Source organism: Eupeodes corollae, chromosome 3 (assembly GCF_945859685.1).
Source record: "Eupeodes corollae chromosome 3, idEupCoro1.1, whole genome shotgun sequence".
Taxonomy (NCBI): domain Eukaryota; kingdom Metazoa; phylum Arthropoda; class Insecta; order Diptera; family Syrphidae; genus Eupeodes; species Eupeodes corollae.
In genome coordinates, this window is record NC_079149.1 from 111730231 (window position 1) to 111756047 (window position 25817).

Below are 25817 nucleotides of genomic sequence, written 5' to 3' on the forward strand. Positions count from 1 at the left end.
TTTCTGTGTCTCTCTTACACTCGCCCTTCCACTTACTATATTCAACCAAACGAGCCCCTAAAACACACCAAAATGTTCTATACTCTAAAAATTCGTCTCTATACGATAACGATACTGTATTCAAAATGAGCATATGAGTAATTGGGAGAGAGCAAAAATCATTATATCGAGGGAGAGAATAAAATATACAGAAACCGAACTAAAAAATACATCAAATCTCAAAATTTCATCCAACCAACCTTTTTGAACGAAAAAAAGCTGTCAATACACACTTTGGCTTCTTTCTATCCACCAAACAATAATTTCGTTTGTATACGCGCTTTTTTATTTAAGTAAATACATTTTTAATTTTAATTTGTTAAAAACAAAATAACAACAAAATAAAATATAACAAAATTAAAAAAAAAGAAAATTTAAATAAAAATTAACGAAATAATCAAATTAAAAAGAGAAGGCAAACAAAATTTAAGAAAACGCACAGAAGAAGTTTTACATTTTACAATTTCTTCTTTTCAAAAATTGTGTGACGACGTCGACGACGAGATACAAATAAAATTCAAACACAAAATATTACACACCAATCAACTACAAGAAGGCTAAAAAAGAACAAAAAAAAAAGAAAAACGAAAGAAAAATAGGAAAACGGGCGGCGGACATCTTTTCACTAAAAGTATAACACAAACCCTCGCCAACTTAATGGAAACGCATTCAACAAAATAAATCTTCGATAATAATTATTGTACAACATAATAAAACAAAAAGTTCTTTGCGAGAGTAAATAATTGTTTATTAAACAAATAAATAATAAAAAATATATATAAATTAAATTTGCTAAACCACAAAAGTTGTTCAAAAAGTACAAAAAAAAAATAAATAAAATTTCAAAAAAAAATAAAAATATCTTTTGTTTAAATAAAAATCGCATCGCGTGAAAAAAATAAAAAAAGTGCTGACAAATAAAAGAAAGAAAAAAAAGAATAAAAATATTGTATTTTTGTCGAAGAAAATTCGAGAATTAACAAAAAAAAGAAGAAAAGTTTATCTTTTCTTAATAAATAAATAAATTTAAATTTGCGACCAAGTTGAAAATTTTATACGATATTTATGGAAAACAAAAACAACTTAGAAATTGCATTTAATAACGGAAATTTATTTACTAAAAGGTAATAGTTTTAGTTTTCTGTTAATTTCGCATCCCCCCAACCGCATATCCTTTTTGTACACCATACCTACCCCTATACGGTTAGGCTGTGATGATAATGATGATGGGGTTAACGAGAGGGGGGAGTTTAAAATTTAAATTTAAAATCAATTTTAACAATTTTTATATATTGTTTCGTTATTTATAAAATTTTGTTCTGTTTTTTTTTTTTTTTTGAATGATTATATATTTTTTTGTTAATTCTGATTTTGTTTAATTAATTATTTCTAATTTATGAATGAATGGGAAATTTGAGTTTCAGAAAAAAATATGTACCAATTGCAGTCAAGGGTTTTCTCCATAAATGAAAGAATGTACATTGCAACGTGGCGAATTAATGCATGTGTTTAAAATGGCTGACACTTAGCACCTATTCACTAATACCAGAAATACTGTTTGAGGATATTTTCCTGAGGGAAGCCATAAATCTCCCTGTTAGGAAAATAGGAAAGAAAATACATAATTCATTCACATAAAAATAGTGTGTTTTTCTGTTTTAGTATTATTTTCATTCGTTCTTTATTTTTTAAAGACTTTTCTCGACTTTTTAATTTTGGTGTTTTTCTTTTTTAAAAAAATAGGAATTCATATGAATAGTCGTCGTTGTGTCGTGTCGTATGTACTGGCGCGCGCCATCATCGTTGCTACCATTCACACTGTCATGCCATTCCCTTGAGACATCATGAGACTTGGTGTTTTATTACTTTTTTTTGTTGTTGTTGTTGTTTCTGGTGTTGTTGGTTTATTCCTTCCTCACTCTCATACTCTAGGATTTTGCGTAATAGAATACGAGGACAGTTTTCTTACTGAAATTGAAAAATATCGTTTTTTATTTGAAAAGTTTTTATTTTTATTTTTTAAATTTAATTGGTTGGTTGGTTTGGGGTTAAGTTAAGGTGTACTTTTTTTTAGTACAAGTAGCTACATATACTCGTACCTACTAATTTTATGGAAGAATTGTATGTTTGGGGATTTAAAGTTATTTCTTCACTTTTGAAAGGAAAGAATTTTTTCAACACATATACATTTGATTAATATACATCAATATTGTTTTAGCAGTTTTAAGGAAAAGTTGTGTTCCATTTTTTTTTTAGTTTTTAAGGTAATATAAGCTCAGCTTAAAGAACTTGGGTATCTAATTTTAAGCTAAGCTTTAAGCTGTTATAAAAATTGGATACATTTTATATAAAATGGAGGGTTGATTTTTTGTTTAAGTTTCCGTAAATTCAGAAGTCGCAATTGAGTGTATTGTCTTGCAACTACAGGAAATGTCTAAAATATAAATAAAAGGAGGTAGAGAGAAAATAATAAATGTCCTTTGATAAAAACTTTTATATTCATTCAGAATTTTTTGAGCCAGATAAAAGTATGTAGTTTTATTTCTTTTTTGTTTTGAAACAAAATCCATAAACCTTGTTATTCAAATTAATCACGTGATATGAAAACGCCTTTATGATTTAAAAAAAATTAGGCCTTTTTTCTAAAGCATATCCTTTAACAAAATCGATCCAAATATATATAAATATGAAGTAATAATAACAGAAAATAACAATTTTCATGAAAATCTTCGTTTATTAAAAAAAAATTGTTTGTATGATTGAAGAAATTAATAAACACTAATTGATGAATACTTCTGCAATTTGATTATAGCACATAAAGTTTTTGATTTTCGAAAATAAAATCAGTTTCGTTATAATAAAAAATCAGACGGATATATTATAGTCTCTAGAAAACCAAGAAAAGCTTTAAAGCACGACTTAGTCGAAAGTTCCAGGATAGCATCTTTAAAAATATGAGACAAATTATTTTAATAGAGAAAATAGTCTTTCAAAAAACATATCATTTTTTTTATTAGTTTTGTGAAAATTTTGAAACAGAAATCAAAACTATAATGTTTTGCTAGAGTTTCTTTGAAAAAAATTATTAAAAAAACATATTGAGGCTGAATAAAATTGTATTCGCTTTGTATGTGTATCCAAAACCCCGGAATTGAAAAAAATATAATAATTTCAACTTGTTTTAAAGTTTTTTAATCTAAAACTTAAAAAATTCAGATATAGAATAAAGTGGGGAGCCATTTTTTTCTAACATTTACACATAAATTAATCATTCTAGAAATGTATTTAAAATGTTTGGGTTTATTTTATTGACTTTTAATTGGTGTCTCAAAAGTGATAACATTCTTCGACGCTGGCAAAATTTCAGCGTAAGTTTTTTCATATGACCTACTCCTCTGGTCTCGTTTCGAGAGAATGGAAAACCATTCCCAAAAAAGGCGAATCTTCCTCACCCTCTAATTACCGAGCGATTCCACTTACGTTCCTTCTTTCCAAGGGCATGAAAACGCTGATTAATTATTAGCTCAAGAAATATCTCGAAGATCGAAAGTTTCTTAATGATATAGGTCCACTGGTGATCTCATGGTTCATCTCACAAAACAGAGGAACAAATCTTTACATCGTTTTGGAGAGAATAAGATTATTGCACTTGATATTTCAAAAGCATTTGATAGGGTTTGGCATCAGGCTCTTTAATCGAAAATACGTGCTCTCGGTTTCCATCAATCCCTGCTTCATTGGATTAGTAATTACCTTTATGATCATACAATACAAGTAGTATTGGATGGAATCAGGTCTGAAAACCATATAATTAATGTTGATGTGCCCCAGGGATCTGTTCTATCTCCAACACTCTTTCTCAGTTTTATTAATGATCTCCTGTCTGCAAATTCTAATCCAATACATTTTTTTGCTGAAGATAGCCCTCTTAGCTTTTCATATTCGTTTCCCGACTTGAAACCCTCCTCTTCGGATGTGGAACTTAGCTCATTAAATTCTGACTTTAACAGCATTGTTCAATGGGAATTAAAATGCTTCGAAAACCCAATGCTGTCTTGTATCGTTAAAGCGAGATATAACCCCTTGCCATTATCCATGAATAAGACTTGCATCAATGAAACTGAACATCGGTATGTATGTCTCCAACCACCTCTTGAAGAACGATCATATACGCTATGTTGCCAAAAATGCCACAAGGCGTTTGGGTTTCCTTAGGTGTTGCAGGAAATGTTTCACACCTTCTGATCTAGCTGTTATCTACAAACCTTATATACGTCCAAAGCTTGAGTATAACTCCCATCTCTGGGCTGGTGCTCCTGTGTCTTGGACATTATTGAACGTAAAGCATTTAGATTGATTGTTGATGTTACTTTAAGATCATTTACTTCGCTTGACTATTGTCCAAATGTTTCTCGTCAAACCCTCTTTTACCGTTATTTTAACGGTTTATTCTCTAGAGAAATAGCTAGTTGCATTCCTCCCCTTTAACAGTTTAACCGTAATACTCACGCTTCTAGAAATGCTCATCAATATACCCTCGAGTAAAACTTCGGTCATACTGTCAAGTACAGAGATTCGTTCTTTAGCCGTACTACGCGAATGTGGAATTCCTTACCACACTCTGTCTTTCGCAGTCATTGCAATATTCAAGAATTCAAAACCAATGTACACCGACATCTCATTTTCAACCCTCTGTCCTCTTCCTAGTGCTCACACTGTGTCTCTGCATAATAAGGGTAGTAATATCCCCTTGAGTGTGTGTGTATCTTTAGAATATATAAGACTCAACTACGTTAATCTTATTGTAGAATAGAAGGAGATGAATATTACCGACGCTAACATTTTGCAAACCTGACTGTCTTCGAAATCTAAAAGTTTCAAAAATGTAAAAATGTTGGTTTTTCAAAATTGGAACTGGACCAAAAATCTACTACAAAATTCGTGGTTTTAAACATGATTTTAACTGTCGTGCTTATGAGAAATATTGCAAGTTCACATGTTTAAGACCTGGCTTGATGTGCAGACCATATTCAGATACAGGATGACAAAATTCAGATTCTTTAACCCTAAGTAACATGAAAAAAGAAAAAATAATATTACAAACAAAGTGCATTAAAAATAGTGCGTATACGCCTAAGTGTACAATCATACAGTATGTGAAATAGAAATTTGTCTGCTGTGACCTAAAGAAACGAAACAATAAACAGTTTTCTTATCAAATCTGTTTCTTATGACGTCATGACAGATTATGATGTATCAACAGTTCAATTTCAAAATTGCTAACATACTTTCTAAAAATCTCTAGCCTAAATTAAAAATCAAAAGTCTTTTAAGTTGTTGGCGTTCAAAGGGTAACAATATGTACAATGCGTTGGTGGAACCTACGTAAGATTCAAATGTCATATGTTCCTTTATACGTAGATATGTACATATGTATGTCTATTCCCTCTCATGTAATTTACCAAAACCATAAGAAGAACAAAAATGTAGGTATCACAATCTCATAAATTTACAAGTTATCCTTAAACACGTTCTCATTCATACTACTCCTACATCAAATTGCATCTTCTCTTCTACAAGTTTTTGAAGTTTTGTTTTTGTAGCACGTCATCTATATGTATACTATACATATGTACATAATGTATTTATAGTGATAAATGAATATTCTTATGAATGTGCATATAAGAAGAAAGAACAATTTTGAAAACTTGAATTAGATACTCCCACCACTTCTTATTCTGGTACACTTAGCAGACATTATTTCTTTTGATGTTTCATCTTCAAAGTAAAAGGAGACAAAATAAAAACAACTAAAATTATATTATAAACGTACAAACATACATAAATGTATATAGTATCTTTTATTTGTCACACAATTTTGTATATCGCATGTACATATCTTGCAAAAAAGTTGTTTTCATTTCTGAAAAACAACTACATTACAGTGGTGCTGGGAATGATGTTGATGTTGATGACGATGATGGTGGCGATGCTAAAGATGACGTAGTCAAGTGTATACTATACAATACACCAAGACGAAATTCCAAAAACGCATTTCCAGGTCAAGGCTAAGTGCAAAATAAGAAAAACAAAAAAAAAACAAGAAGCTTTTCTTCCTCGCGCTTCGCTCGTAGCCGAGTTTAACAAATGCGCACACAACACATGATGAACTCAATTTGTGTACATTTTATACTCGTTTACGCTAAGGAATAAATAAATAAATATAAATATAGCTAAGTTATCATCTATTTAGGTATAGACATGGATATGGATATATATTTACGTATTTAGTTCACTAGAGTGTTTCGAGATGTTGAATATTATCACGTACTGTAACTAACGCCTTAGCCTTACTATGGGGCAGATTGAAGTGAAATATAAATCGTTTTTGTTTTAATTTTGGAATTTTCGTGCGTTAATTGATATGCATCCTCTGGAAATCAAAAATAATAGGTTTTACATGAGGAAAGATTAAAGTTTAATAAACATTTTTTTTATAAATACACATTTTATTAATGATTCGAAGAAAAATTGTTTTCTATGTATATTACTAGTACTTCTTTGATAATACATACTACTTTTATTAGTATAGGTTTATTTGTCATCGAATCTCAGAACGGAATTAGATTTATTGTTAAAACAAAAATTAAAATGGGAAATTAGGAAATAATTAATTTCGTGCAAACTGGCACGTCCACTATCAATTCAATTAAGTCAATTAATATTGTAGGTCTTTTATTAACCAAATTTAAACATTAATCTTTTCGCCCTCTAACCTACTGGTGTTCTTTTAAGCAACATGTATAGTTGAAGCTAAGTCGTACCTATGTATGTATTGAAGGTATAAGAATTTTTTAGCGCGAAAATTAAAATCTGAAATCATTTATTTTAATTATTTGTTTTAAGTATTTTTAAATAAATGTAAAATGTTTTACATAAAGTATGCAAAAGTCAACACTATATTGCAATATATTCTAAAAAAATATATCTCAATTAACTACATATAAGTTTTTTTTGGTTAAAACTAAAAAAATGTCTTATAATGTTATAGATTACACTCGTTATAAAGAGACACAAAAAAAACTAAAGATAACCGAAAAATGCACAACTTGATCCATTGCTTTAAAGTTTTTCTTTTATCAAAACATTGATGTTGTTGTACAAATAAAGTATAATAATATAATAAGTCTTACAAAAGCCATAAAATATTCTTGTATGTAATTTATATACCCATGAAAAAAACAAACGATTTTAATCCATTTCAAACTTATGAAAAATGTTGTTCGAAACTTTTGTTTTTATAAAATCTGGTTTAAATTTTCATTATAAAGCTGATATCATTAATTTTGACTTATGATTTAAAGGATCAGTTTAAAACGTTTCACTTTTCCAAAACATTGAATACATGCTCTAAGTACTTCCATTAATTTTGGAAATATTCTTACTTCTCCGCTTGCTTCGTTACCCAAGGGATACCTTGGCAGTATGTCCGGTTGTGACGAAGAAAAACGCGACTCACACAGTGGACCTTGCACTTTTAACTTCCCATAGGAAGTTATTGTATTCTGTCCGATTTGTCAAATTAAAAATGTTGACATTTCTCGACGTTTCAGGGTACCTAGAATCATAATTAAAGATTTTTAGAGAGATGTCTGTGCGTGCGTGTGTACGTACGTTTGCAACGTTTTTTTTTTTTCATCGTTCATAGCTTAACAACCGGTAGGGATATCGACTTCAAAAAGATGTTGTTATAGAGATAATAATGCAGAAAGATGGAGAAAGGGCTCTCAAGAAAATTGAATTGGTGTTTTTTTACCATAACAATTTGAAAAAAGGTGACAATTATGGTTAACCCTAAATATCTCACGAACCAATAACCAAGAGACTTGAATGTAAATTATATTATTATTATTATTCCAAGCTTTATTCACTCATTAATACTTTAAAATTTACAATAATTTTATAATTACCATTTGATTGAATATAATTACATTACATTTAAACAAGTATGTGTACGTAAAATTAATTAAATTGCAAGAAACAAATAATTCAATGAAGGTTTAAACCTAATTTAAATATATACATTATTTGAAAAAGAGAGGTATAATTTTAGGTTATCTGAGCATAAGCCTCCCCCAGACTTCTCCATCTTCTTCTATCTAGTGCTTCTCTCCAATAAAGTGGGCATATTTTTCGGATGTCATCCTTCCAGCGTTTATGCTGTCCACCTACGCTTCTTTTGCTTTCTAAGGGTATCCATTCGGTTACTAATTTTGTCCATCGATTATCAGGTGTACGTATTACATGTCCTGCCCATTCCCATTTGAGTTTCTTAAGCCTGTGTCTAACGTCTTCAAAATTAGTTTGACTTCTTATATTCTGATGGTTAATTTGCTGGGCAATATGAACGTTCAAAATAGCTCTCTCCATTGCTCTCTGACATGATTGGAGTTTCATTTCAGTAGTTTTCGTGACTATAAATTATATATTGTAACGCGATATCAAACAAATATATTTTTGGTAAAAAAATCTAATAAACGGTTTTTTTATAAATAAAAAACAAAACTGAAAAACAAATATTTGTCACCTCGAAAATCTTACAAACTTATATTTCCAAAACAATTTTAGGCAAGAATATTGTTTTGAACACCTTGTAAAATTTTGAGAAAAATCGAAAAACCTTAAAAAATTAACAAAAGTTGGTACAAATTTATTTTCGACTCCAATTAATTTTAACTTATAACAAATATTGTTGTTAGCATTCAGTAAAATTTTGAGAAAAATCGAACTGACATTTTTTTCCAAAAAATAAAAACCTTAAAAAAATATTCATGAATTTTTTTTTTATAAAAATCCAACAGTCCGTTTTTTTCATAAAATGTTAAAATCTACAAAAAACAGTACGCAAAATTGTTAAACATTGATTTTCGGTTCTCGATATCTCGTGAATAATTTTTATTCACTTCATTGATTTTTAATTAGTTTCATTCTTGTGTTTGTTTATATAAGAAATAAGAATTTTTAAAAAAATGCTACTAAAAATGGTAAAAATTGCTTTTCGACTAAAAATCTCGTTTGCAAAAATCGATTTTGAAATAAAACTATTTCATCAAATGCAAAATATTGTTCGTAATTTTTAAATGTTTAAGAATAATTTAACTGACAACTTTTACAACAAAACACGAAAACTTACAAACCTTTTAAGCAAGAGAAATCGACAGACGAGATGGGAAGTTATCAGTGTGGGTCGCATCCCAGGCTCTTTGTAATGATTCTATTGTACATGATTTTGAGGAGGTTAGTATCTTGATCTTTTCCTTACATTAATCGATAGCAGACTTTTCTGAGAGACTTTCAAAATATTTGGACGTGAACATACATTTTTCAATAATTATAACAATCTTTTAAACTTTCTTCAGTACCCGTGATGGTTAGTGCGTTTGACTGTCATGCCAGAGGTTTTGGGTTCGATCAATGCCTATGCCATTTAAAAGTCTTTTCACGGGTACTGCCTCTTGCGAGGAATTGACAAATTCTCCAAGAGTAACTCTTGTCATGAAAAAGTACTTTCTCAAATTAGCCGTTCGAATTCGGCCTAAAATTGTAGGTCCCTTCCATTCCTGACAACAGTACTCGCACACAGGAATGGTTGAGAGTTGTAAGTCACTAGGCCCTGGTTCACAACGGACTGTTGCGCCACCCAATTTATATATTTATTTATTTTTAAACTTTCTTCAAATTTAATTATTTGTGCTCAAATATCAAAACAATCTAAGGATTGTAATTCTGCAAATTATAGTGAATTGATTAACCTCCTTCCTTAGAGTTTGAGATGATTTTAATGTTTAGTTTGACTTAAATCTCGAGTTCACTGAAAGTAAATGTTTCAGACTTTTGAAGAATACATTTTAAGAAGCTTTGTAGCTAAGTAATAAAAGTTTGTAGATTTCTATCAAAAATGTTTTACACCAGTTACGAACACTCTTCGATATTATAGTTAGGCGTATTCAAAAAAATTCATAGCAGTTAAGTAATATCAATTGCAAATAGTCAAATTCGCATATTAACTTTTCTTTGTTCTTGCAGTTTTTGGTCTTCAATAGGTTAAATTATAAACATCGATCCTTCGTGTGTGCTTAGCTATAGGACCAGTGTCATTTTACAAAAAAATAAATCTTAGAAAACTGCGAAATTCGTGATTAAGAATCTAAGTACAAAATAATTTTTCTTATTGTTTATTGTTTACAGTTGAGTTCTTGTAGGTGATTTGGGATGCCTTGTTTTGGTTTAATTTTTTAAAACAATTTTAAAATCAGATCTAAATAGAAAATTATTTATACTTAGATTTAAACAAGTCTAAAATATACAGAAACAACCAGAAATATAACAATTCAATCTAAAAATTTAGTTCGATTTTTCTGATGGAGATCTATACCAAAATTATCTACGCCAAATTTCAAAAACCTAAGTGATTCCATAAGTTTAGGTTCTAGCTCAAAGTACAGTGGACACAAATACTTAAAAAAAGGTTTAAAAATATATTTCTTTGGCTATCTTATCAACGAACTTAGTGTTAATTTTGATTTTTTTTAACGAACAAAATAACATTTTTCTTTATAGATTTAAATTTTCAAGTTGAAGATATAGGTTTAGGGTTGTTTGTTTATATTATTCTTTTTGATTACATTACTTTTTTTTCTTTACAAATTTCACATTTTTGGGTTGTCGTTTATTTGCTTTCAGTGTTTGCATATTATTTATTGTTTTGAGAGCACAAACAGTTAATTATTTTTCCTTGTTCTTTTTGTTTTCATAGTTCATTTTATTCAAACCAATTATAAATTCTTAAATTATAAAGTTAACTCTCTTGAATGTTATTTAAAACACTTACTTATATTTACTGTCATCTTTGTTGTCTCTTTTCATCGCGTAGTGTTTAAACCACCTTCCTGCTGTAAAATTTTCCATTCATTCCATTGCAACTTTATACATAAATACATAGATAAATTTGGCTGAATCAATTTGTCTTCTTTGTTTTTGTTTTTAAGTTTCTGTTTACCTTTTTTTTGTTTCTGTTCAATACTTTAATATATATAAATAATTTAAATAAAAGTTCAATAATTATTTTTCAATTGAACTTTTATTTATTTAAAAAACAAAACAAACAAAAAACAATTTCTTAGCGGTTTTTGGTGAAACAAAACACAACAAAACAAAAACAACAAGAAACCAAAATCAAATCAAAATTTCAATATTAAGACCGTAAACAAAAAAAAATTAAATCAAAACTTTGAGTAAATTTTGGGATGATTTCAACAGTTTTAATTTGCAACAAGACCAACACCTCAGTAACCACCATACACAAAAAACAACACAACAACAAAATCTTCAATAACAACATTTTTATTGGCTACGATTTTCAACGTTATTCCTGGAAATCTAATAAAATGGTCAATTATGGCCACCACAGCTGCAGCTGGCCACAGTGGAACTAAAGACTTCCACCAAGTTCAATTTACACCAAGAGTCCTTGTGGCATTGAATCCTAGCACTACTGATGCTAACGTTGTTGGAGGTGTTGCTGGTGGTGTCGCTGCTAATATCGTTGGAGGTGGTTGTGGTGGTGGGGGTGGTGTTGGAATTGTTAATAGTGGTGACGGAGTCAATACGGTTGGCAAAATCGACGAAAACGCCGCCGGCAATAACAACAGCAGCAACAGCAACAACAACAACACCAATAACTCAAATAACAACAACAACAATAATCGAATTGGTCAATCAATGAAGAACCAGTTACCGGTCATAAAGCCGGACACTTTGTTCAACGGTACTGGCATTTTTACGATTTACTGTTTTGTTAAAGATTTTATTGGGTAAGTAGTGTTGTTTGAATATAAATACTAAATACTATAATACTAAAAATTTTAAATAATCAAAACATTTATCATGCTTTGTCTTATATTGCTAAACATTTGCAATTTATACTTCTTTTTATGAATGTGAACATTTTATTATTTAATTTTGTTTGGCTGTGATTTGCGTTTGGAAAAAAATTGTAACCATACAATTTCCATGTTGTTTTTTGTTGGTAGTGTTAAATTTACATAAACTGCACTATTTCTAATTGGTCTCTTATGGCGTTCCAAAAGTGCCTTAGTTTAATTTATTTTTTTTATTTTAAACATCTTTAGTTTTTGTTTTTAACATTTTCATTTTCAATATTGTTTTTTTTTATTTGACACTAAAAAATATCCTTTTATAAATTATTTTATGGTTTTTATGTTAAAAGAGTTTATTCAACTTCTCAGTGTTCTTGAGACCTTCAAAATAGTCAAATGAGCATAGTTAAAATTAGAAAAGGATTGACGTAAAATTGGTTGGTGAATTAGGTTTAATGGTTTTTAAAATATAAAGTAGGACACCATAATATTCTACCTCTTTGAAACCTTAATTACACATCTTTTAGCTTAACCATATTTGGGTTCAATTTAAAGAAAATCACCCAAAAAGACAGTTAAGCTTTTAGGTAAAAATAGAAGTTTAAGTAAAATGAGCACTTTGAAAGTGAACAAAAATATAGAAAATAGGTACCTGCACTGCCTAGCGGCTTGTGTGTCCACTGATATTTGAGCTATAGCCTATATAGAGATTTAACGATTTGGGATGATAATTTTCTATAGACCTTTTTTAGGGTTCCATTGACAAGGAATTTCGCAATTAAACTTTATTTCTTTTTTTAAGATAAGGCATCGAACCTTATATGATCTATAGACAATATTTCAAAGCTATGGGAAACTTTGATGTTCAAATGAATTGAATGAGATTGTGAATCATTTTTCATTTTCAATCTTATAAATTACGATACTGCTCTTAAGTTTTTGAGAGACATCTTGTGAAATATTCGGAGCTTCTTCTATCCAAGTTTTAAAATCAATGAATAGACCAATATCCATAAAACTAGTTGTTCGATTTTTAGACAAAATTGTGAAACTAAGCGCCGTAGTCGTCTAAATACGAGTAATCTTTAATTTATTGATCTATTAATTCATATCGTAGAAAAGCTAAAAACAACTGCAGAAACTTTTTGAATTCAAACCGAGTTAATAAGTAATAAAGTACCGTTGTTTAAGGTTCATTATGTGATCATGTTGTTTAAATGTAACTTAAAGACCCGCTGGAATTTATTCAGTGTTCTAAAGATAATGGTTCTATTGTAACTTTTGCAGAATTATGAATATTAAAACAGTTTTCCATTGTCTCAAAATTCCGAAATAGAACATTATTTTTTTTTGTTTTTAAGCTTCCACTAGAAGTTATTGTAAGTTGTGTAATAACAAGGTTTATTCACTAGTTGACTAATAAGTCCAAATGAGAATACCAAGACAAAACGGCAATATGTAAATTTTTGTTGAACTAAAAGCCGTTTCCAAGTTATTGTAGTTCGTTCGATTTGTGGAAAAAACTATGACAATTCTCAACGTTTCAAGAAATTAGACATTCATTTAAAAAAACGTCTTTTATTTATTAGAAATAAATGCAGTTTATTGCAAACTGGAAATAAATGTAAAAACCAAAGTGTTAATATGTAAAAAAATTAGTTTCCACTTTAACCTCTTTACCAAATTTTCAAAAATTGTGATTTTCAAAAACCTGTTTTTTAATATATTGCTATTATTATAATTATTTTATCTCAGAATTAACAAAAAAAAAGCTGTTGTACAGAAACTTTTTGGATTATGTGTATATATATATATTTTTTTGATTCGGTACAATTTATTTCTGTAATTTTATAAAATTAAAATTATAACTTTTTCTAAAACTGATAGATTTGTAGAAAACCTGAAAAAAAATCGATTGCTAAATTTAAATAATCTTAAGAAAATTTTGTTTTTGGGTGGGTAAATTTTAATTTTTGCGTTATAAATATTTGCAAAAGTATTTCTTACTAGCGTCCTGTCCCGGCTTCCCACGGGTAGACAAAAATAGGTACAGATATTTAAGTTATAAGCATGCTAATTAAAATGACCATTTATCACAAAAATAAGAAAAAAATTGTATGCTTATCTTAAAGCCTCCCTGTACAATACTGTGGTATTTGTAGGTGGCAACAAAACGTATTGATTTTCAGGAGACCCTACTCGAGAAAGTGCATCATACAATTGCCAGTGAGAAAAGTACTCTTTCTTTAAGTCGATACCAACTATGGAACAAGTTTGTCCCTGCGATTTATTTATTGTTAAGGCAAATCAGTTGGTATCATCGGGGTCCGCTGAACATGTGCGAGCTGACCGGACGCGAGACCCGTAATGATAGTTGCTACAAGCACATTATCTCTTAATTCTTTGATCAATAGCCTTGTATTCTATAATATTGTCGAACACTTCTTTGTCCTATCATTAATACTCTTCGCAGCGTCTGCGACGAAAGACATTGTATGGCAAATTTTTGTACATATATTCGGTTGGTTTTAATAGGAATTTCTAAAGATTTCTATAGTAATCTAGTACTAAATATAGCCTATGTTACTCAGTGACAATGTAGCTTTCTAATGAAAAAAGAATCGGTCCAGAACTTTTTGAGTTTATTCGTTACATACAAAAATACAAATCTTTGATCTTTATAATATTAGTGTAGATTAAAAAACCAAGTTTTAGAATGATTTTTGCTCTCTGTTTAAACACTTCCAAAATCTATATCTTTTCTAAAGATGATCTTAAAGCTACTTGTAGACTACAAAATTATGTATTAAAAATGTATATGCTTTCATTCGTTCTGAAGTTATAGCAATTTAAAGTTTTGTTTTTTCGTCTTTATGAATTGCTTAACCCTTAATTAAGATGACTTTTTAGTAAATGTTCAGAACGTGTATATATGAAACTCAGGTCAAATGTTTCAGAACAAATATTATCTAATAAAAATTCTTTTTTTGACTGGAGTACCTTAAAAACAAATACAAATGTTGACTTCAAATTCATTTCATTTAATACAAAATCTTTCTTATTAACAGTTGGCAATATTAGTGAAGATAAAATAAATGAAAAAAAAATAATTTTATAAAAATGTATTAAACTTCAATTCTTGGCTCTCAAAAATGATCAATTATATTGATTTAAGGAAAATCTAAGTTTATGAATAGTGATGGTATCAATAACTTGTAAAATAAAAAAAAGCCCAGTTTTTTCCCAAAAACTAAACCATTGTTTTTTATTGGCAGAAAACCTAAAATTTTTACTAACTTCAATAATTGATTAGGTACATTTGTTTCTAAATTTGAATGGCAACTTGGTTTTTATCAAACAAATACCAGCTGTAAGTTTTTAACCCCATCAATGCAAAGTTTTCATTATACTCGCATGTCATATCTGAGCCACATTTTTAAAGTAGTTTAACTTTACATTGTTCTTGCATACATTCAACCTTACTTTTCAATTCCCTCTAAAATTAGTAATACAAAATATAAATGAAAACTACTAACGGCTTATCACCTATCCAAAATAAGTTTAAAACGCTCAAACACTTGAAACAAAAGCTTAAATCCCAAGCTCGGTTTTAAGATTTCACAAGCAATATGAAAAAATGTTCAAATTTTTAAAAATAAATCAATAAAATAAACATGCATTTGGTATGTATTTTTAGACAGTTAGCTTTATTTAACCAAATATTTATGATTTTTAATTCTTAATCTCATATAAATGGTTAAAAATAAAACTCTTAAATGTTTTAAATTCTTCAATGTAATAACTGCTTAACAGGTCTAAATAAAAATGCAAGCTAAACGAATGACGAACGAGCCTTATTCTTTTCGTGATGTCAAAAACCGTATAATCCTCTGAAATTTGACGCATATCCCTCAATAAATCTCAGCATTTTCTTGTGAATATAAGTTCGAATTTTAATTATCCAATAATTCTATATTTTTTTTTTTTGAACTTAAAAGTTTTATTATCGTCTCTCATAATAAACTTTGTTTTACGTAAGCAAAATCATTTAAATCAACTTTTATGAATAAGTGTATTAATAAAACATTTCTAAAAAAAATTACAGGCAACCTTAAGAAAGCTCGAAAGTTATTTTCATCACTCACAGAAAAAAAATAATAAAAGAATACAAAATTCTTTTCAATTTAATAAAAGTGCAAGCAGTTTAATCAACCCAAAGTCAGCACAAAAAGCCAATTCATCTTTATCCACCGGCCAGTTGGCAGTTTTTTTTTTGTTGATACTTATAACCATTATAACAGCACAATCAAACATCGCCAACGATATTTTTGATTGAGCCATATATTATAATGTTTGTATATAATTAATTTCGAATAAAGCATTTAAATTCAGGAAATAATATCACGGTCGCGCAACAACACCAGCCTCCGGGATATACTTATGTATCCACATCAATTTTCGAATCAAAAAAAAAAAAGATCGAATTAAAAGTTTAAATTTTAATTGTATGTATGTATATTGACGTTGGATAGATTTATATTTTGCATTAAATTAAATGTATTTTTGTTTATTTCTTCTTTATTAAGACGAAGAAATTCCTAATCAGACTGCCAACTCATTTATTCACACTTAAAAGATGTATTTTAAGATGCATTTATACTGGGGTGAAATTTTAGCAGACCATTAAGATTTATATTTTTCAATCAACAAATAATGTTTTTAAAAAGTAAACATATTGTTAAAAAAGTTATTGAAGTAATTACTAAAGTACACATATTAACGATGAGTTAATTTGTTCACAGTGGTTCATCTTTAACTAACGATTATTTTGGATCGTATATCCTCAAATGATCTTCTGGATCAAACTTTGTATAAAAGAATCAATTTCTTAAGACGATAATTAAGGCTTTAGCTAGTTTGTTAATTTTAAATGATTAGTGCCATTGAATCAAAATCTCTAAACCTTATATTAAATTGTTAATCTAGAATTCGGTTCTGGTTTTGAGTCAATTCGGATTAACTTTAATCTTTATTTGAAAAAAAAATAGACAATGTGCTTAACATGAAATAAACAATCTTGTAAATTCCGACTTGAATTTTTTTAGACGTTTTCTTTCTAAATTAAAAAACAATTATAAGAATGAAATCTATGTCTGTGGCAAGTTTCATATATTTTTAAAATTTAATCCTTTATTAATTCTGTCTAAAAGTGGTACTTTTCATCCCATCATTTATTCATAAGACAGAATTGTGAAATTTCAGATAAAATAATTTCACAGAGGTGTAACTTTTTTTCGTGCACCCTAGTGTAGTTGTAAGTTGTAAATTACTTCCCGTCGGAAATTGCTGCCGAATCTATCAAAAACTAGAAAGAAAAATAAGACTAAAATGCATTTTAAGTTCAATTCTTTTTGCATCCTCAGTTCTCATCACATATCTATAAATTATCATCTGTGCCAAAAACCTAAAGCTATTTTGAATTTCTTTTTTTTCTTTTTCAAAACATGCTGTTTCGTTGGTTGGTTCATTTGGTTAAGCAATGTGTTGTAATGATATTATAAACACATTTTTCTTTGTTTCTACAACTGAAATTAAATGCCAATGGCAACAAATTTATATAATTGACGTAAGAGATATACAATTTGTGATTCTGATGATTATTATGTAGTATCCGTTTGGATTGTGCAATGATGTGTGAAAAGCTTTGAATTTAGTGTTTTTGATGATAAAATTTTATTGAAATTTGCAAGCACCCAAAACACACAAGATGAAGAAACACCTAAAATAAGGGATGACTAAGTTGAGCAGGTACAAAATCAAACACAGACACCCAAAAAAAAATGTAACACTTCCGAAACAAAGATTCAATTATTGAAACAATGAAAAGCTTTATGGTTATCTAGTGTATATAAAGGAGACTTTATAGTTATAGCACGTGTCTGATTTATGTGTATAGTTGAAGGAAAGACAAAGAATCTAGACAAAGTTTTGTTTTGACGACAGTAAATGTATATAAGGGATGATATAACGGAGCTAACGGAAAACACTCGATTTTCTTTGTTTTTGATAATTCAAAAAAAAAAAAAATATTTTTAACAAACAATAAACAAAAGAAAATGAATATTGTGTTAATATTATTAACTATTTCAAGTACATTTAAGGGTCTTTTTTGTTTGTTTGTTTTGCGCAAGAAAGAAGTAATATTCAATTAACAACTTGTATTATTTAATGGTTAACGTAGAAATAATTAGTCATCTCGTATAATAGCAAGCATGTGCCAAGAAAATAAATACTAAACATTTTTTCAATCACTTTGAAAATTTGTCTAAATGGCCTTAGATCTTTGAAATTCAATTGTCAGAATATATAGAAGGACTTTTAAAATTATAATTTAGGTCCGAGAATTCAGGGTTTTGAACATCCATTGGTGGCTTTTTTGAAACGCCAATTTTTAGAACTAACTATGTTTAATCTTTCCCCTTTCTATTTTTTTTTACCAAAAAGTAGTTTCATTTTGAATAGCCCGTTGTTTACACACCCGTTACTTTAAAAGTGTTCACTTTTTGACATACACCATTACTAAGAATAGAACAAAGCGGACTTTAACAAAAAAAAAATAATAAAAATATTGCAACCACAGTTCCCAAAGTATTCGAATTCGTAACTTCTGTTGCCTGTCGTGTTGGCAAAACACAAAATTTGTGGATTCCACCCCAATGATTAAAATTAGGCATTTCATAAAGGACACTAAACCGAACATAGTACTTATCCGAAAATAATGCTGATGCATCTGCTGCGGCAAGGCGCTAGGATGCTTGTGTGAAAGCAACGTATCAATCGCAATTTTTCGAGAAAAACTTCATGACCGTGTTTTTTTTGGAGACGTCATCACAGTTCGCCACCTTTTGGACTTTTATTTGTGAAGCTAAAGATCTTTGCGGATGATCAATTCAATTTCTTAAAGATAAATTTCATGAAGTAATTTCATGATAAAGGTTGTGGTGCTGCAATCGTTACTGTTTCAGCTATTTCTATGATATTTGTTTTTATTGTTAATAGCACACTTTCTTCTTTATAATAAAATAATCTTCAAAATTAATCCTCTTATCAAAAAATTAAGGCCTCATATTAACATCGCTTGAACCATTTTGTTCCGAATAGTTTATTCTGTTGTTACAAAAAATGTGTCAAGGTCAGCTAGATTAACCTATATCAATGATTAACTAACTCAGAAGACGAACTGGTAGCTTTTTGACCAAGATGTCAATTTTTCGGAATTTCCATTATCCTTGATAGAGAAACTTGTTCTTCCATATTCTAAAGAGACAAACTGATAGCTTTTTGACCAAGATGTCAATTTTTGGAATTTCCATTATCCTTGATAGAGCAACTTGTTCTTCCATGTTCTAAGAAGGAATTCAGAACCATTGCATTGACATTCAAGCCAAAGTACGCTCGGTGTTTATATTGTTTTCAATACTATGCTCTAATATTACTCTTGAAATAGTCTAAATGGTTTTTAAAAAACAAAGTCCATCCTCTGCAGCACAAAATAAAGATGAGGCGAATGATAAGCGTTCTTTAAATACTTTTGATTATTAAAGTCATTCAAACAAAATTTTCAACAAACTGAAGCTTAAAAAAAGTCGTTTACATTGTGGGACTTTCCTAATTTTGGTTGATTATCTCAAAATCATTGTAACATTTTGTTCACAATCTTGTTAACAAAATCAGTGTTTTTCGGTTACATAGAAAAAAAGCATGCTGATTCTTATGATTATGTTAATTTAAATGGCACATGTGATTAATTGGATTGACCTTTAAATATTATGTCTCTAAATACAAGACTAAACATTTTGCGAATTTGAAGAAAAAATATTTAAGAAGCAGATGTAGCACATCAAAATTACCCATTAAGTCTTTATTGACCTTGACTAAGCATCTCTATCGTAGTTCTGCGGAAATGGTGGATCTGAGCATGAAGCTAGATTTTGGTCTTCATATACCTTTTTTCTATATTTATGTCATCACTGTCACTGGTTTGAAACTTCCGGTTTTAATTTCAAGTTTTTTTCCGGAATTTTTATACAAAATTTGATGAATGGTGAGGCTCACTACCCTGAGGCCATCGATTAATGCAACAGACTATAATTACCTTAGAAATAGGATAAAACTTAGCTAACAAATTCTTAAATGCAGAATTATATCATCAATTAACATAAGAACTATCGAATGAAGGTCTTTTATCATAGTTTTCCTTCAAATGTAGATTTTCTTAATTTAAATGTATTTATTAACTTTCATTACATTTTTCAGTTGTAAGATATATTTCAAATATCAAATCTCTGTGCAAGCTGCGTACTACGCAAATTTTTGTAAAGCCTTAATCCATGAAAAGAATAAAGCATCTATCTATCTATCGAACATAAGAACTTGCTTATTTTTTAGGACCATTTTGAACTCCGTCTTCTTTATAACTTTTTTTTCGTACTGTTTTAGTGGTGATTTAACTTCAATTTTCTTTCAAAAATGTTTTTCCAATTAATAAAAAACAACTGATGCTGGAGTTTAAGTCAACAAGTAATTATTCGAAAAACACTTACTTACTTAAGGTGGCGCTACAGTCCGGGGCGGACCTGGGCCCCAACCAACAAGCGTCTCCAGCCAGCTCGGTCCTTAGCTAGCTGTCTCCAGTTTCGCACGCCAAGTTGGTTGAGGTCCTCTCCCACCTGGGTGCGCCACCTGAGTCGCGGTCTTCCTCTACTGCGCCGTCCCTCGGGATTGTATTCTTGTATATATTTATCAATTTGGAAAATAAGTCTTTCGTGTAAATTTCATGCAATATCAGCCGACCATATATTTTAAGTCTTAACTTAAGAGTCCAACGCTAATATTCAAAAAGTTTAAAGCTTAATTTGTACAAATTTCAAAATTGGAGCGTCTATTTCATTTTTTGTAAGAAACTAAATGTTTTACTGATTATCTACTAATTTTTGAATTCGAAATACAATTATCTCTTTGTATTTATTAAATTGTAAAAAAAAAACAATACTAAAATTCTTCTAATTCATCATGACTGAATTTACTTTACTTAACGCCAATTTAACGTTTATAGAATTGATTTCTTCATCACTTAACACAATTTTACAAACCAACGATTCTAGTATTGTTCTATTTTTAGAATCATGTCATTCTATACATATTTTCTTCGAAATAATATAAATTAAATCATCGCCATAAACAAAACCATTTCGATAAAGCTTCTTTTCTATGCGCATTTTAATCGCAGCACATAGAAGCCAAATAAGAAGTTTTTATTAAAAAAATTCATGCCGCGACGATGTTATGATATTACTTTAAGATGAAATAATTGGCTATATTTTTAATTTTCTTGTTGAGTGATTTCTTTAATTAATAAGCGGAACATCACTCATTGAAGTTGACGACGAAGATGATGATGTTGATGATGACATTTGAATTAAAATATTATCTTGTAGGTCAATCTTTTAATATTTCAAATGGGGAAACGGTTTGTCTATTAATAATTTATTACATACTTAAAATAAAATTAGTGTTTTTTCTTCTTATATTTTCTTCTTAAACTTAAGTTTTCATTTTTTTGTTGTATTGCCGTTGTTTTGACTGCTTCGATGTGAAAGTGAGATGATTGATTGATGGCTCGTCAAATGAAACCAGACATTATCTCTCTGCTGTCAGTGTGTCTACGTCTACCTGTCTTTTAAATTAAAATAAATTCTAAACTTAATGAGATACAGTTTTGTCAATCATTTATAAAACAACATCAAAACGGAATATCTTAAACCTAAACGCACCCAATAATTACTTGCCATTGTTACTTTGTCAAGAAAATCAAGATTAAATAAAATTGATTAAGTGGCAGCATTTTATATAAAAGGCTTCGATTTGTGCTCAAAAACTTTATTGAATCGAAAATTAATTTATTCTTATTCTCTAACGGCAAATATAAATTGATCGTATATAAATATTTTTGGCATCAAAGGTAAATAACATATACAAAATTCTGACTCACAATATTTAAGTCAAATATTCACAAAGAACTTGCTGCAATATTTAGACACAACATTTTTAATTTTTGAAATTTGCTAATGCATTTTAAAACTACAATTTCTTGGTTTGTTTTTAATTTGGTTTTCTTTTCATTTTTTTTCAGGTAAGATAAACACAAAATTTTGCTCACAAAAAAATGTAAGGTAGATAAATATTATTTTTTGTTTATAAATAAATTTTAAAATTAGATAGAGAAGAAATAATAATGAAATTTAAAGCAGTTGTCATTTTATTGATAAATTATCTTTGTTATAACTGCATTATGCATTTTTAACATGACATTAATGGTCTTGCAAATTAAGAGCAATATTGAATATAATTGTGTTTTTCTAAGTGTTTCCGGTTTAAATGTCAAAATCTTAAAATATGTTCTTAAATGAATTCTCCAAAAATAAGTTGTTCGTATTTTAAGGTTTTAAAGTATAGTTTTTAAAATAACAAAGTAATTTTTTATAACTAAAAAAAAACCTGTTTCTTAAAGTTTCTAACAATATTTTCAAATCGACGAGATCTAGCTTCGCCAAGACATTGATGTTCGTGGATTACACTCTTACACAGCAGCCACATCCACGCCTTTGTCCACCTTACTACGAAAGTAACCATGCATACCGTTGTCAAGCTTTTAAGCTCGTTTCTCGAAATTATGAAACTGACTCCAGTAAAGATTTCAAGCGTCAAATAGTTGCCATTGTTAAAAAAGAAATATTTAGTTTAAACAGCCACTAACGTTTAAAAACCTTAAATACCCTTTGTTTAAAATTCTAACTTTCGAAAAACAACTTTTACTTACACATTTCTTAAAATAAAAATAAACAAACATTCTTTTAAAATTAAAAAAATGAAGGTAAAACTTAAATTTCGAAGTCCATTGCTCAAAATTTGCAATTTCTTTCAAATAAAAATGCTTATTCGAAACTCCTGTTTCATTCTTAACAACTACTTTATGATCGATAGCTCGTAAAAGGTTCAATTAATATTTTCAAACTTTATCAGATATCGCTTCTGAAAATTCTAAACAGAAGTTGTCCTAAAATTAAACCGTGAGACACCCCAAAGATTTAGTTTTGTCACTTGTGTATTCCAATCACTTTTTATATATGCCTTGTTTCGTCCTATTCTAAACGGTCATAAAGTTATTTAGGAGAATTGTAAAAATTAACATTTATAAATCCTATCAATTCAAAAGTTTGTAACAAAGTTAAATATAAAACAAAATTAATTTCATTTTAATTCAATATATTTATTTTCTTTATGATCAAGTTTTACAAATATTTTTATTTTTATTTCTCCGATGATTTCCTTCGTAATTTGTTTTCGGCATCAGCAAATTTCGTTGCAATCATATTTCTTGCACTTAATTCCGATATATTGAATTTTGAACAAATAATTTCAATGATGTCCTTTATCTTCAATTCTACCAAATCAGATTTACCAAAAACTGGTTCTTCCTCGGATTGAGATTTATTCGATAATTTGTTTGTTGCAAGAAGCTCTTCTCCCAACAAAATTCTTACCAGATCCTTTGTGTGTTTAGGTGCAGTTTCCCACTCATCTTTTTCACCTTCGATTGCCTTTTCTTCAACTTCATTCAGCCTTGAAGTATCATAAAATGAAACTGATCGCTTTTGTAATTCTTGAACATTTTGATGAACTTGATTCATTGGCCGACATGGGTTTTCGTTGGACTTTTCGTTACTGCTGGATTCTGAATCATATTCTTTTGTTAAGAGGTTTTCAGTTTCACCTGCTGTTTCAGTCTCAGAACCAGTTTTGGGATTACTTTCCTCATTCCCAGTTTTATATTTTAGAGAATTGAAATCATTGTCGTATTCTGAAAGATCTGACTCCGAACTCGAAGAGGAATCCTCGTCTGAACATTTGGACTTTGCTTTATATTCCAAAAGAATGATATTTACATTCTCGTGCTTGTACTCTTCTTCGAGTTCAGTAAACTTTTCCAATGCAGTTTCTTTCAGTGACTTGTATTGACTTTGAAGTTTTTTAATTTTATAAATACGCATTTTCAATGGATGATCCGAATATTCCCGAACATCATATCCGAATTGTTCATCATCGTTTGCATCTGGATTTAATTTAATTATATATCTTTGTCGTTCACAAACCGATGGTCTAACAGGTTCAACGTGAATTTCAAAATTGATTCCTTCACAAAATTTCTTCACTCTCAACTCAAGACTACTAACGTGATTTTGAAGGGAAATAAATGTAGCTCGCCTTTTTCGTCGTTCGTGTTGTGTAAGTTCTGCCATTTCGATAGTTATTTACTTTAATTAAAGTAAATGACAAAAGGTCGTTAAAATACGATTTCCAAAGTACAGGTTTTAAGTGAAAGTGTGCTTCAAATTATGTTTGACCGTGATGTAAAACGAACAGTTGTTAATTTGTAACTGATTGCTAAATTCCAATATGCCAGTACTTATACAAATTGAAGGTAAATATGCTGGGGACACAGGTATAAAGGATCAAATACGAGAGGCTCAGGTAGATATTCAATGTTAATCTTTTCCTAATTAGGGTTGTCTTAAGTTGTTAATAAAAGGAAAGTATACTTATTTTGATGGTGTTGTGTTAACAGGTAAAAATTCAGTCAGAAGTAATTAAAAGATTATGTGAGGCAAATCCAAGTTTAGACGTTTAAATCTACTGATCGTATCTTAAGCGTTTAAAACGTTGTTTTTAGGAAATGTTTTTAGTCATTTTTATTTTATTTATATGCTTTTTAACAGTCCAAAATATTTTAAAATGTTTAAATTAAATTTAGGGCAAATTCATATATTTTGTTTTTCAGTTTAAAAATTAAGAAAATTCATCAAATTAGTATTATTTTCTATTACTGATTTGCACTATGCCCAATAATAAAAATAATCGATTAAAATCAGTCTACCAAAAATTAATTTTGACAATATTGGACCAAAATTAAAGTTCCCAAACAATCCCTGTATTGACTTTCTGTATAGAGGCACTAGAAATGTAAATTTATGACACTGATATGTTCTTTATATTACAATTTGCAAGGTTACTACGAATGAAACAGAAATGTAAATTTATGACACTGATATGTTCTTTATATTACAATTTGCAAGGTTACTACGAATGAAACAGAAACTAAAAGGGTTTACGAAGTTGATTCAATTTTGCATATAAAATGTAAATAAATTTTATGTCAGTCCATTTAAAATCAAAGTTAAATAGTGATTTGTCAAAAGTTATGATAAATAATTGCGTTTCAAATTCAAAAAAAAAATCAATTCTTTTAATTAAACGTCTAATTCAATAATTCAGTGTTGAATTAAGATGTTTACTTCCTAAATTCACTTTAAGTTAAATGTGTTTGGAATTTTTTTCTTTGAAACATGTTATTTTGCTATTAACCTGCCATCATCGGTATGAAATATATTTTACAATGTTATAATTCTCGTTTGATATTTTTCTGAAATTATTTGCTTCTCAAAAAAATATTCTTTAAGGATGATTCTGAGAATTCGGCTTCTCGATTTGAATTTTTAATCTACTCCAGAATTTAAACTCAACTGTCAAAAAGAAACAGCAAGTATTGTTTTAACAAATAAAGTTCTCTGATAGCTTAGGCTTTAAAAATGGAAACTTTCTAAGATTTTCCAACACAAAAAAAAACACAAGCTCAAAATTTAAGAAGACTTTGGTTTTGTATATTCTATGTCTAAAATGAAGATTCATTATTTTAGACATAGCTTTATTTTTTTTCTTTTA

General features: G+C 29.0%; 1 protein-coding gene and 1 long non-coding RNA gene across 11 annotated transcripts in view; one reads left to right on the forward strand and one right to left on the reverse strand.

The window, feature by feature from the left end:
• LOC129948770 (protein bunched, class 2/F/G isoform) overlaps nt 1-25817 on the forward strand; it is a 236594-nt gene that overhangs the window by 96302 nt on the left and 114475 nt on the right. The gene's annotated exons all lie outside the window — the stretch shown is intronic.
• Nucleotides 1688-20871, reverse strand: LOC129948774 (uncharacterized). The gene is made up of 2 exons (XR_008781958.1): nt 20582-20871; nt 1688-2007 (listed from the first exon to the last, which is right to left on the reverse strand). It is a non-coding gene; the product is annotated as an uncharacterized LOC129948774 (long non-coding RNA).